Here is a 14,938-nt window from a genome sequence, read left to right as displayed (position 1 = left end):
AAGAGCCATGGAGCTGGTGGTGTGAAGTGAGGGTTCCTTTTATTCAGATTTGGATGGGCATGAGGGGTGAGACACAGTGCTGGGAGAAAAGATAATGTCTTGAAGACTCAGATTAGTTCTGTGACAGTGGGACAAGATGAAACATTGGATGTAGAGGTTGATAGGAGACATGGGACAGAGGTCACTAATATGGGACACGTGGGCATGAAAATGAGCATTCTGTGGAGTGTTAGTTGTCTGCAGAGCAATAAAATGTTGTAGGAAGGGGATACACTGAATCCAGAATGTGTGTGAGGGGATTTTGTGAGTTGGGGTCTGGAAAGTGGAGGGGGAGTCAGACTACAAAAGGGGTGGTGAAAGGAGGTTAATGTAGGTGGGGAATTCAGAGCAGCCTTTGTAGTGAAATCAAATCAAAAGGCTGAAATGTTTATTCTACTTCTGACCCAGTAGAACAGTGTGCAGCTGGTTTTCAGAGTGTGTTCTGTGGGCTTCAGTTGTCACATGGCCTGGGAGAGCTGTTAAAAGCCACTTCTCACCCTTGTACCTCAAGACTTCAATCAGCTGAATTAATAAGATAGCCAGGCCCCAGGAAGTTTGTGTGTGAAGGACAAAGTCTGACTAGGAGCCTGGAGACAACCAAGGAGGTGGCTGATGGAGTGTGTATGTGAGGGGTAGGATTGTGGGCCAGGATAAACTTAAAGTGAGTGGATCCTTTTCCTTCCAGGCAGAGTGGAGTGTGTGTGATTCTACACAGAAAAGCCATTTGACAGGTCATAGTGCTGGAGTCATCAAGCACAGCCACTTGTTGGTTATGTTCCAGACTATTGAAGCCTTGAAAGTCTCATAGATGTAGCAGACCCCTGAATGGTCATAGATGTAGGTGTCCCCACAGCTCAAGCTTTGCTTAAACTTCTGGTCACTAGAACTGATGCTGTCACTGGTGTCACTGTCATCACTGATGTCATTATCTTAGAGCACAATATCAGCATGCGTGTAATTTTATCTTTCAGAGCACATGTGTAAACAATTTTAAAATTTTGTCATTTAGCACGTCTTTATCAGGAAGGCCTTTAGTTGTCATCATTAAGGATGACATTAGTTGTAGTTCTATAGGCTTTTTATGATGAGTTTGAGGTGGAACTGACTTGGTGGTTGAGCACATCCATTTCTATTGCTACAAATGGCCAGCCTCATGGGCTTGCAATCTGTGAAGTCACTTAGAATAGCCTGAGGTAGGTTTAATATCTGCTTTTGCGATCATAGAATTCTTAATGATTTTGAACACAGAGCCCTGCATTTTCATTTGGTACTTCTTTTTCTGGTCCTGCTTCTTGGAGTGACCCTAGTTGAAAAAAAATGGTTGGATCCTACTGGGGTATGCGATTTGTAACATGACCACCAGAGGACAATACCAACACAAGAGAACATGGAGGAGAATTAAGGTAAGTGTAGGAGCTTTTGGCTTTTTTACTCTGTTGTTGTCATTACAAGTGTCTAATGAGTAGGTCCACACTTCCCCCAAATCTGTAGCTCACAGAAAAATGGTTCTCCATCTCTGATGTACTTCAGAGTTTTAAATTCTTAAAAAATGACAGTTAGTTGGCTTCAATATTGATATCATTAAACAGATACAACAGTTTACACTAAATGTTCCTCTTTAGAAAAATATCAGAGAAATACAGGGGTAAAAATGTGTGTGTGTTGCTGATCACAAAAAAAGCAGATGAGTCCTCATTTCCAGGAGAGAAGACCTTGAATTAGATAATTCTTAAATTGTTGGGAAATGCTCTGCCTGGTATCAGGAGTTGTAACTACCCCCCATGGCTAAGGCTGACTGAGCAACCTCCAGAATGGAAGCCACAAAAAGACAAAGCTTGTCTCTGGTAGAAAGTTCTGCCTCTGCTTTCTCCCCTATCCCCAGTGCATTGTTGGATAATCAAAGATGGTTACCACTCCTCAGAGGAGAGGCAACCTAAGCCAGACATGATCACTTGGGAGGTCATCATGGAAGGACTTGGGAGGCTGCAACAAAGAGGGAGTGATGAACCCTTGCCCCCCAGCTATTCTGACATAGCCTGAGTCCCCATGTCCTCTTGGAGAAGTGCTTCCTGGCTCTAATCCACTTAAGCCTGAAAGCCTGTGATGGGGGAGGCGGTGCAGCCCCTTGCCAGGCTAGAGCGGGATCAGGGGTGATCTGGCATAAGAAAGAATTCCTAAAAGTCCTGGGAAGCTTGCTTTGCTAAGATTGCTTTCATTTATATGTTAAGGGTTTGAGTAGAAAATGAGTATGTCTCCCAAAGTTTCTGCAACCCCCTTTCCTGACAGGCAATGACTCAAACTAAGCCCTCAGATTTCTCTGAAATGTTATCTACTGTTTGATCCTTACTGCCTGTATTCCTGTGTATTACAACCCAGTAAAAGCCATTGAGGAAGGGGCTCTTGGCCCTTCTCCTCTGAGAAATTGGGCCCCTCTCCTCCCCAAGAAAATCATGTCTTGGTAGTGTTATTTTCATCTGTGGGAAATGGGGGGACTTGCTGGCAAAGTTGCCCCACACTAAATGTTAATAAAAATAAGGAACCTCAAAGAATGTTATTGAGAGATGTCTTTGGTTTCTTTTGGGGAGCCATGTTTGTTTGGGGCAGACATCTTGAGTGTGGCCCGGACAGGGAAGCAAGAACCTTCCTGTGATCACCTTGAACAGCACAGACAGAGACATAGGGCTTATCACAGTAGAGTCTGGAGGTGTTGCAGATACAAGAAAGAACATCCAACAGGAGGGGTGGAGAAACTGGCTTTGCTCACACTATGAATATCAGACTGAGAATAATAACTTCATGTTCCAGCCACAGTGGGAGTTAAAATGTCTTTTGGGTTGCAGGTGATCACATTAAAAATTCCCCTATTGGGAATTACACAGTGATTAAGATTTATGTGAGAAAACCAAATGTTGTGGCTCTTTGTGCAAATGCCATTAGAAAGATACTGAATTGTTTTAGTGTTAGTTTTTTTAATATAAGAAGCATAGAACTTAAAAATCATAACCCTCAGTTTGTAAACCAGTATCAACACCAGTTTATATATGGTCGGCATTTTTTAGTATAGCATTGCTTACTTAAATTAATTTATTTTACTCATATATTTGGAAGCACATTGAAGTTCGAGCCTCCAGAATGATTTTCAAAACTGGACTGTAGATTTGCCTCACAAATGAAACATGCTGCTACTTCCTATAAAATGCACACACTGCCCTGATCTCCAGGCACAGCCCCTCTACAGCCTCTGTAGCAATAGTTGAGGACCCAACAGCAACTTGGCCCTGAGAGCTGTGAGAAGCACAACACACATCTCACAAAACCACTTCCATCTTCTGGAACTCTCACGTTTAATTTACTTACAGAGATGTGGGTGATTGCAGTGTTCAGTGTCTGAGTTATCTGTGTGTTTTCAAACAGGTTAAACATCAATTGAGTTAAGCCATTTGGGGGTATCTATTTTAGTCATTATTAGGGCACCTCTAATGTATCATATGTACAACGGGTCTTCATTCTCCCAAACTGTCAACCCAATCCTCTCAGACTCTTTTCCCTTTCAGGTAAAAGGTCAACTCCATTTTTTCTATGCTTGGCTCTAAAATCTTGGCATTATTGGTGATGCCTCTCTTGCTCAGAGGAATATTAACCCAACAGCACACCTGAGCTCTATTTCCAATGTGCAGATAAAACCTCAACACTAAGGTCCAGCCAACATTGCTTCTACATGAGGTAATGTAATACTCACTTCGCTCTAGGTGAGGTGAAAGGGTTAAGCTTCCTAACTTCAAGAGACTTTTAAACTCCTATCCTATGTTCTATCGAAAAACCTGCATGAGAACGAACTGTATGGTGAATGTCACTTCCTCTTCACTTCAGTACCAAATCAGGACAAAGCAAATTACACAAGCCCTGTCGAAGGATCAAGAACATTCCTCTTCACGGGACATGACATTTGAACAACAAGAAAAGATGACTGCATAGAGGTATTAATGCATAGCCTCTTGGGAAAGGAAATCTTGGTTCTGTTCAAGGACTTTCAGCTGTTTTTCCCCCCGTGCCTACATTGCTCAGAACCGACATCTCTTTATAAAATCCAGGAACTGATGGAGATGCAAACTTAGACTTGGCTGAAAGAGGATTAGTTGTGAGTCCCTCCACTGTGAAGACAGCATTTTTGTTATACTCGGGAGGGCAAATGTTCCCTCAGAGTCAGGAACTCTTTTTTTTAAAAAAAAAATATTTTATTTATTTATCTTTAGAGGGGAAGGGAAGGAGAGAGGAAGAGAAACATCAATGTATGGTTGCTTCTTATGCATCCCCTGCTGGGAACTGGCCCCTGCCGGGAGCTGGCCTGCAACCCAGGAATGTGCCCTGACTGGGAATCGAACCGTGATTGTCTGGTTCACAGGCCCATGCTCAATCCACTGAGCTACACCAGCCAGGGCTAGAGTCAGGAACTCTTACACATGTCCTTTCTTAATCTAGGCCACTGACATTTATTTTTATATTACTCCATTTAAAATTTAATTGTAATCTGATAATTGCTGATCCTTTATCTGTTCATTTGAAACATACAGAAGGCTTTTTGAAAGCTTCTTGCCAGTGTTAAGAACCAGAGATTATTTATCTCAAAATCCCAGTCCCATTAGTTAGAACGTTCATCTTCCTGCTGTTCAGTTGAGACACACCTTTGCTGGGGACCTTTAGAGCCAAAATATAAAAGGACTTCCCATCAGAATTTTAAGAAAAGTTGTTTTGCTTTTGTGTAAACTCAATTAGCAAACACACATTCCCATGGTCCCTTCTCTTATAAAATCTCACCAGCCTGTGTCTCAGGTGAGTGGGGCTCTTCTTTCCTGCCCTATTTCATGGTCTTTATTAAAGTCTTTCTCTTCTTTTTGAACTTATTTAGTGTATGTTTTACTTTAACATAACCTCCCTGTAAGTAGAAATCATGTGGTCTTACATAAAGTCTCTATCCTTAACATATTTTTAAATATTCTAATTTTTTCTCATTTTTCTAATTAAAAAAAAATTTCCAGTAGTCTTGCCTCTCTTTTACTTGATTCACAGCAGGAGATGATCTGACTTCCCAGACCCTCCTGGGTCCCCAGGCTGGCTCAAAGCAGCCTTTGCTCAAAATCCTAGAAGACATAGCAGCATGAAAGGGCCTATTTTGACAGCACCTTGACCTTCAATAGTGTACTCATTCCACATACATTCCCCTGCATCATCAAGAAACAAGATCACAGAGATTATAAAAGATAGTCTGTCATTTAACCTTAACAACTCTAGTAAAGATGCAGGTCTCTGTGATGTCAGCCACCCACAGGCATGTACCGAATGAGCCTCTCTCAAGCCCTCTTTGACGTGCAGTTCAGGGCAGACATCACTGTCCTCATTCTTCGTTTTCTTTGTTCTTTTTGTAATTTCCACATGCCTGTCCTTAAAGATCCTGCATCCAGAATTAGGAAATGGGAAAGAAATCTCTGCTCTGGTTCTATTCATTTTCTTCACCCTGTGACCTCGAGTGTGTTGGACTGAGCTCCTTGGGGACCTGTCCTGAGGTGGATTGTGTGTAAGGAGAGGTGAACACAGAGGGAAGTCATGGAGGAATGTAGTCTGCCCTGAGTCATATGAGAAATTGTAAAGTCTGGGAGGTGAGAGGATGTTAGGTTTTGTGTGATTCAAGGGGCCCTAATGTCCCATATGGAAAGATTTATTTTGGAGGCTCAGGATGAAGCTGAACCATATGAGTGAGGGTCTGATGTACCTTTTGAGGAAGGAGCCACTGAAGCTCCTGCAGTGAAGTGAGGGTGCCATTCTCCCAGAGGAGTTTGAGTATGAGTGTAAGACAGAGTTGAAAAAAAGGATAATGTTTTGAAAACTCAGATTAGTTTCCTGACATTGGGACAAGTGGGAGCACCCAATGTATGAGCTGGCAGGGATCATGAGACACGATGTTGGAAAAGAGAATGATGAGGGGACAAAGACAGAATTTAGGTTGGTACTTTCCACTAATTAGGGTATGGGGTGATGGGGAGCAATCTTTCAATGGGTACAGTGTTGTATGTGATTGAAATATTTCAGTACTGGGTAGACATGATGGCTACATAACATGTGACTATATTAATGATGCTGAATTTCTCACTTTATAATGATTAAATTTATTGTGTAAAATTTACCTCGTAAGATAATTATGGTGAATTAAAGAAGCTAGATAAATCAGAATACATGCTACATGATTTTATTTATATAAAACTTCAGAAAAGGCAAACTCATCTATTGAGAAAGAAAGAAAGTGTATAATTGCCTGCAAACTCTGGGGGTTGTGTGGGGAACAGAGGAAGGGATATCAAGGTTTCTTACGTGAGAAACTTTTGGGTGAAATTGATACATTTGGAGAGTGTAGCAATGCCAACACTCATCAGACTGTAAACTTTACATGTATGCAATTTATTCCTTGTCACTTATACATCAATCAATCTGTAGTCAATGCTTAACGTTATGAATTGCTTGTGTGGTCAGGAGGAGAATGTATTGTTTTCCTATTACTGCTATCCTCACATGGGTGGATCTGAAATGGGTGCCCAGAGGAATGTGATAATGACAATATTGGCCATTTTTCAGCACTGTGTACTGGGTGCCTCAAATGTATTAGCTCTCTTAACCACCAAAATGAGTCAGTAAAATTCATTACTTCACTAAATGTCCCTGCTTCCTGTCTTTTGCACATGTTGTGTCCTTTGCCTGGACCTCTCATTCCTGCCCCTCATGAGCTCTATGTTTGCCTGGGCTCAATCTCTGTCAGATGCTTCCCTTTGAAAAAGTTTTAACGTGTTCTTCTTGTAGGTCAGAATTCCATTTGTGTCAGGTCATAATGCTCCATATTTTACCCTTTTAACCATTATAATATTTTTAGTTTTTTCACTTATTTATCAAAGGACACTGACCCTCTGCTCAGCATCACCCTGACACTATTCTAATCATTAGAAAACAGTAGACAAAATCTCAGTCCTCATAGACCTGTTATGCCAGTGGGGGAGTCACACAATAACCCAAACAACAGTGACAATAATGTATGATAGTATGTTAGAATAAAGTAAGGCATAATTGGGGTGATTTCTAATATGTTGGCTAAGCATGATAGGGGACTCAAGACTTGGAAAATTTTATCTTAAGGACAAAATATAAGTCTAACTAGTAATGAGTATGTTAAAGCTTTTGTTTCAGAAACTACAGAAAAGGCCCATTCTGGCTCCTGAGAAATAGTGGGCCTTCTGGGGCACTGAAAGAAGATTATGGCCTGGGGACATCTGGCCCTTTTGTTCCAAGGGGAGCAGACAACCACCCTCCCCTGGAAATAGCTATCTGCCCAGAATGGGAATGTTGAAGTTTAGCTCATCTAATCCTACCTGAATTTCAAAGCCCTCATCGTACCTTGTTTATCCACTCACCCTCACCTCATAAAAATTCTGGCCAGGAAAGAGAAGAGAAGATTGTTTGTTAGGGCATGAACGCATCATCTTCTCAGATCATTGGCCATCTGAATAAAGTGCCTATAAAAGAGTCAACCACTGTCATGTCTTATTGGGTTTGGTAGTAATAACCAGCCCGAACACTGGTGTTGTTTCCAGTTACAAACAAAGAGGATGTGAACTTATTGGAGCAGAGCGGTCAGAAGATGAGAACAGATGAAGTCAGAAATAAAGAAGCCATAAGCCAGAACCTTGGCTTTACTCGGAGTAAAGTGGGGAGCCCTGGAAGGTTGAAAGAAAAAAAAGAGATGTGTTTAATTTGTGGTCACTGAAGGAAACCAATATTTTGCTGCCTGAAAATTTTGGTTTTAGAATATTGATTTTAAGCTATTTATTAAGAAACAAACCCCCCAAAAATATGTTGACCATCTCCACATTCCACCCAAGCGATCCAGATAGAAAATGTGTTTCAGGAGAAAAATCAGGATATTCACTTTAGCCTAATTCATTACATATGGTAAATAAGAGTGCTACAGATAGTACCTGTTGGTTAGGTCCCTCATGTGACCCACTGATTCTGAGTTGCCCAGAAAAAAATTATCTTGCCATGTAGGATCTTCCCTTCTCAATGACATAAAAAGTGCTCATTCTAGCTTCTGAAATATAAGACTCTATTTCTCTTTGTTCTTTTTTTTCTTTGTCCAGAATATTATATGGCCTAGTGTTGCCTCATTGTCATGGGAATTTTTATGCTACGTCAATTCTCCATGATTGTATATTAAAAACTGTATTTCCTTCTGCTAATTGACCTCTGTTAATTTGATGATTAGCCCAGCTGAAAAACAATTTAGAAGGTGGAAGGGACAGTATTACTATTTTTTAGCCTCATCATTAGCCAGGATTTGTGAGGCTGCTGACTTGCAAATAGGGAGTTCAGTGAGAAGATGAGTATAATCATCAAGGTAACAGGTGAGGATAGTTGGAGCAGTGTGAAGAAAAAGTGTGAGTTTCTGGATTTGTTCTGAGCACTGAGTCAAATAATTTTCTGAAGAATTTGAGGTAAGGTGTAAGAAAAAGTGAAGAGTGGCAAAAATACAAAAAGATTAACAAAAATTCTATAGAAGCGCATTCAGGTCAATTATTTGCATGGAATTACAAATCTTAAGGCATCCAGAAGTGCCTTTTAAATATTCGTTATCTGTCCTGGCTGGTGTAGCTCAGTGGATTGAGCACAGGCCTGCGAACCACAGGATCGCGGTTCGATTCCCAGTCAGGGCACATGCCTGGGTTGCAGGCCAGTTCCCAGCAGGGGACTCACAAGAAGCAACCATACATTGATATTTCTCTCCTTCTCTCCTTCCCTCCCTCTCTAAATACAAATAAATAAAATCTTTAAAAAATATTCGTTATCTAATAAATACTTGGACATCAGCAATCATGTCCAGTTTGTCTCTTTCAACCACTACCATGTGCCCATCGCCTCAGACAGCGTTCCTGGTAAGCTTATAGTTTGAGTCCATTACACATTTACAGAATCTACAAATAAACTAATGAAGAATCAAAATATGTCCTGGGCACTCATACACAACATTTTTTATTGACTAGAAAATACATCAATACCACCAAGTTACCATGACTGCAGAGGTCCTTATAAACCCATTTGTTGTTGGAAGTCACAATGGGACCTTTATTGAGCCTTTGTGCTGTAGGTATTTTTGGAACTGAATTATGTTGAACATAAAAGTACTTGAATGATATTGAAACTGAGCAGGCATTGTTCTGTAACACTTCCTGGTCCCAATTTCTCATCAATAAAAACGGGACTGGAGTCTTTCAGGCAGCAACACGCTCAGCAAATGTTAATTAAAATAGGGGACATGTAAAAACACAACAAAAAATGGTTTAAGCAGTAATCAATGATAGCGTAAACACTAATCTGAGACATGACTCTGGGTCACAGGGCTCCTGGGTTTTCCTGAACAACTGTGGATAAGATGATGACACACGTGTTGAATCTCTCTTCAGGAATTAAAATCCTCACGAAAAGAAAGCTATGAACACCACAGCTGGGAATATTTTTCCTAGAAGATTCTAATTTATCTTTTAAATTTTCTCTCCAATAATGAGCCAAAAGTTGATACACTTAGACTGACAAAACAGTGTTTCAGTATTTTATCTTGTTTGGTAATAATTTAGGGACTCAGAGACTTTAATTAAATGACTAGGTGGGCTAGAACTGAGCTTTCACTGAGACTTGTTAAACCAGCATTAACAACCGTGTCTCTGCTGTGAAGGGAAGCAGAGTTGCCACCCCAGATGTGCCTTTTAGGATATTGATTCTGATCTTGTTATTGGGAAACAAAAGGCTCTGAGAAAAAGCCTTTGAACTTCCCTCTTAACTGACTAGGAAGTCTTTAGATGGAGGACCAGCTCAAGGAGGAACATTCACATTGATATGCCAAGGAAATATTTACTTGCAATTAATTTGCTTTGGAAAATCCATGAAAATGGCTTTTTTTTTTTTTACCCCATGAAGCCTCAAACTAAATGCCTTTTGCTCTTTATCTTCAGAATAGCATATGGATCTTAACTAGCCAATACTTCTTTGGGTGTGCATTTCTTCACTTCAGAATATTCAGTAGTATAATAGACTTTGTACATAGTCTCCTGTTAATCTGACTCTTAATTTGATTATTAGTTTAGCTAGAGGAATTAGTTTAGCTAGCTTGAAAAGATGAGAGAAAAAATATCTTTTGCATCCACAGCTGATTGTCATGATTTCTAGTTGAAGAATAAATGAGAACCTGACTGATGAGGCTCTGTTACTTGGTTGTTCTTCCACAAAGCAAGAAATTGTTGCTGGCTTAATTAGAAGTCAAGGCACATGCCTGTATTCCAAATAGGGACCCCTGTCAGGGTCCACACGAGAGGCGACTGATTGATGTTTCTCTCTCACATCAAAATTTCTCTCTCTTTCTCTATCTCTTCCCCTTTCTAAAAATAAACAAATAAACAAGTAAATAAATAAATAAGTAAAATTTAATAAAAATAAAAGGTAAAAGAAAGGCAACTTGGCATTTTGAGTAAAAAGAAAGAATCTTCTCAGGAAAACAGATGGCAAGAGATACATTGGTCAGTGTAAGAGCAGGACACGGCCTGCTAAACAAAAGGTGGATAGATTTGTTTTCTAGTCTTAAACGAACTTCACCAACATGGTCTCGAAACTGGATGCAGTAGTTTATGTTGTCTGAAAGCAGGAAGAACTCCAACTCCACTAACCAATGACCCCCAAACGGAGTGACTCTGGGGAGAAATAAATCAGATTTAAATGATCAGCCCTGGCTTAAATAAATCAGATTTAAATGATCAGCCCTGGCTTGTGTGGCTCAGTGTATTGAGTGCCAGACTGCAAAGCAAAGTGTCACAGTTTCCATTCCCAGTCAGTGCACATGTGTGGGTTGTGGACCAGGTCCCCAATATGTATGTGGTAAGCAAGAGGCAACCACACATTGATGTTTCTTTCCCTCTCCTTCTCCCTCTCTCCCCTTCTTTCTAAAAATAATAACATCTTTTAAAAATTCTCTAAATTATCTTTAAAAAACACATAAAAACTGAATAATTCTCAGAGCACATTACTTTGAAATCCCTAATAATGTTTTTTTCTCTTCTTTTTCTTAAAAGACCTTAAATTTAAGCCACTGAGCAATTACAGTTTTAGATAATTAGCTACCCATTCTCCTTTCAGCGCTTCCACTGAAATACTCCTATATGTTTTTTTTCCCTTTCACTACCACCTACTGTCAATGTTTTAACTTTTTAGGCATCAGATAAATAGCCCCGCTTCAGGGTAGACAACAGTGTATATATGTTACAGGCCTGTACTTTCATTCCTCCTGGAAGGGGGCACACTGCCTCAGGCCTTGCTCTGTGAAAAAAGAAAAAAAAGAAAAAAGTAAACGTGGCTTTTTAAGCTGTGGAAGGTCTTACATAGACATGGAAGTGAACATAAAATCTTCCCAAATTCCCTGAGCACCTGATATATGCATATTGCATACTCTCAATCAATTCTAGCCTCACACCAACCAGGTGTTTTTTTCCTATGAATAAAGGGTTTTTATCTTCCATCAACAACAAATTCTCCAATGCTATGTTCTACAATTCCATGGAATTCTGACACTGAATACCCAGCATGCATGCAGACCCCACAGGTTCAAGGCTCAGTAACACAAAACTGCCATTATTGCTGATGCTGATTGCAAGTGGGGTGCCCAAGCTACTCACATTCCTGCCTAATCAACTACAAAGTTGGAAATTTTTATTACCTCCCTCATGTGTTATAAATCTGTAAGAAGACACACAGAATGTAGAAAGGCTTTACTTACTATTAATGGTTTATTATAAGGACTTAAGTCAGGAATAACTGCATGGGAAAGACACAGTGGGCTAGACACTGGGTGATACTAATGAAGCCTCCATATCTTTCATGTACTCCACTCCCTCTTAGGACCTCTCTGATCCTTATGTTGAGGCTATGGTGGTTTTTTTTTGGGGGGGGTGGTTTCTTGCATTAGTATGATTAATTAAATAATTGGCCATTTTTTATTTTTTTCTAGCTCCTCTTCCTTTCAAAGATTTTGGAGGATTGGGATATATGGATAAAAGAAAAGACACATACTAACCCTGAAAATGTCAGTGAAGGCCTATATGGTGAACCTTATGAACCCAGAGACCTAAAGTAACCCCACAGAGTGATTTGAAATGAAAACTCAGTAACCGAAAGTGAATCAAGGCAGATAGTCATGTTTTAGTCTGGGTTCTGTTATTAAAAAATGTCAATCTTCATTTTCTCTGGTGTCTTTTGCATCTCTGATAATATAACTCTAAATTGTCAGAATTATATCTTTCCTTCTGTGCTCTCATTGCGTCAGCGCAGAGACAAAATACTTTTTTCAGTGTTATTGTTATCATATTAATTATCTGCTACTATTGTTACCGAGCAGAGGTCCCAGGGGGGCTGTATTTGGCCCACCCAGGGATGCCAAAAAACTGTTAAAGAACAGATACACCGGGGCCCAGACTCCAGAGGATGGTATACTAATACTGTTGGACCCCCCCTACTGGGCCTGATCATCTGTCGCCAATTGGAAAGACATCTCTCAATGCCAGAGATTTGTGAAAAGGAAACAAAATGTTTATTTAATGCTATTCAGACCTAATGCCTTCATTAAAATATCAAAGTCCTTTAGGGTATACACCTACACACACACACACACACACACACACACACACACACACACAGTGCTCCCTTCTTCCCCTGTCCTAACTTCAGGGATCCTAAATTAGGAAAAGAGCACACACCCATTTTTCCAGGCTGCTGGTACCATCAGCTGTGTCGCCATCCAGGCAGGATCTCCAATTAATCCAAAGTCATGTGGCACCTTCTCACAGTCCACTGGCAAGAGTTCTTTGTACCCATTTTTCCAGGTAAAGTCTCTCCTGCTTCCCAGGCTACTCCACCAAAGGGAACACCCAAAGCCACGTGGGCCTCTTCTACCAAAGCTGCAGGGGTCTGCACTCCACCAAAAGCACGTGTCTTTCTTCTTCACCCAGCTGCAGGGGTCCCCACTCTTCTAAAACCTCATGCTTCTCCCTTTCATCTGGGCAAGAAGAGTCCTAACTCTGCCCCAAATCACCTGGCTCTCTCTTCAATGGCTGCCACATCTGCCTTTAAATCCTTGCTCCAGTCCTCCTTTGCGACCCCATTTCCAACTCCTCCCACAATCGGTTACACCTGCCAGGACTCCCATATCCTCCCAGCTTTGCTGGGCTGCCATAGTGAGTCTGGGCAAGTGTGGCCCCATGGTGTAGGGCCAATTAACTCCAAGCTCTCATGCAGGTGCTGTAACTCAGGGGACCAGGCCCCCAGTTACATCCTAGGTAGAAGCCACTCCCTTCTCCCTGGCTCAAAGCTTGGCCACAGCTATTTAATGTATCTATGAAACCAGTTAATAGTTATAGCTACCTGAAATGACCATTCCAGAGGTTAGCTGCAAAACTGTTGCTGTGTAAAACAATTCTCAGTGGCTCTGCTCCATTTGTTCCTTCCCCCAACTGACACCTTGTGGCGGGGAGGTGAGGACATCTCAGTATTTCCTGAAAACCTTGAGCTCTGGACCCCATTCCAAATTCTTTTGGGGGCCCCCCTCCTAGCTGCATCCTGTTACACTATCCTATACCCAAATGTAAAACTTGTGTCTATTTGTTGTAATTTCTGTCCTGTCCCAGATTTTTTGGGGGAAAAAGAAAATAAACACCCTCAGTTAAAGTACAGTGTAGGAGACTGTTCTGCATGGGGTGGGTACAGCTCCCACTGGGAGATGCACAGGACCCATGCCCACCAAAGAAGAGACCACAGACCTTCTCATTACTATTGACATTGTGTTAATTCTCAACTGCTAACTTTCCTGTACCAACCAACTTAACAAATATATGTGTCCATTTGTTCAACTTTTTACCCAATCACAGAGATTTCTGCATTTTGCTTTCTTCCAACTCCTTAATCTATTGCCGATGGATTTCATGTAACCCTTTAGTCCACTGGATGTGACAAGAATTGCCATTCTTCAGAACATTATCTCAATCCATTGAGATTTTTCTTCTCCACAATCATCACAGGTAGGTTCTACTAGTGGGGATCAGGCCTGCTATGCACCTAGGCTGCTTTGAGTCTTTCTTTTTCTTCTCCCAACTCTCTAATGCACCACCAATAAGTTTTTGTAATCCCTATGTGTTTTTCCTTTGATTGTAATGTATAAAACAAGGTGGAAAACTAGCCTTCTCTGGATTTTTTTCAATTTGTTGAGATATTGTTTACTGTTTCACATTAACTCCTAAAATTTCTCTACATGTTAAAAAATTTCTTACTTTGACGTTTACTTGGCACAGTGTGGTAGGATTTCAGAGAAGCCCATCCAGGGATCTCCTTGGTAGGTACCAGCAGAGGACCCAACTGTTCCTCACCAACTCCTGGAATTGTATCAAGTGAGCTTGTGGGAGTGTTTTGCAGAATTCTGGACCTCTCTATTTTAAAGTAAAAGGATGGAATTTATTTGAGCTATTTTTCTAAGTCCTCCATGTTAACCTACATGTTAAGAGTTCAGGAAAACCAGTGACGTGAAAACTCAGACAAAAACAAAAAGGGGTGGTTGCTATTTTTTATTCAAACTTTATTATATTTTTCCATTACCAATTAGTTCCCTTATATCCCCCACCACCAGCAATCACCACTCTGTTGCCAATGTCTGTGAACCTTTTTCTTTTTGCTCAATATCCCCATCCCCTAACCTTGCTGTCCCCCACCCAACTGCCTGTCATCTGTTCTCCATCCATGAGTCTGTTTCTGTTTGGCTCGTTACTTCTGTTTGTTC

The sequence above is a fragment of the Sturnira hondurensis genome, unplaced genomic scaffold (genome assembly GCF_014824575.4).
Source record: "Sturnira hondurensis isolate 20B ecotype Veracruz unplaced genomic scaffold, ASM1482457v3 Scaffold0017418, whole genome shotgun sequence".
Taxonomy (NCBI): domain Eukaryota; kingdom Metazoa; phylum Chordata; class Mammalia; order Chiroptera; family Phyllostomidae; genus Sturnira; species Sturnira hondurensis.
The sequence above is the reverse complement of the archived record's forward strand: the minus strand, read 5'-3'. Positions refer to the sequence as shown.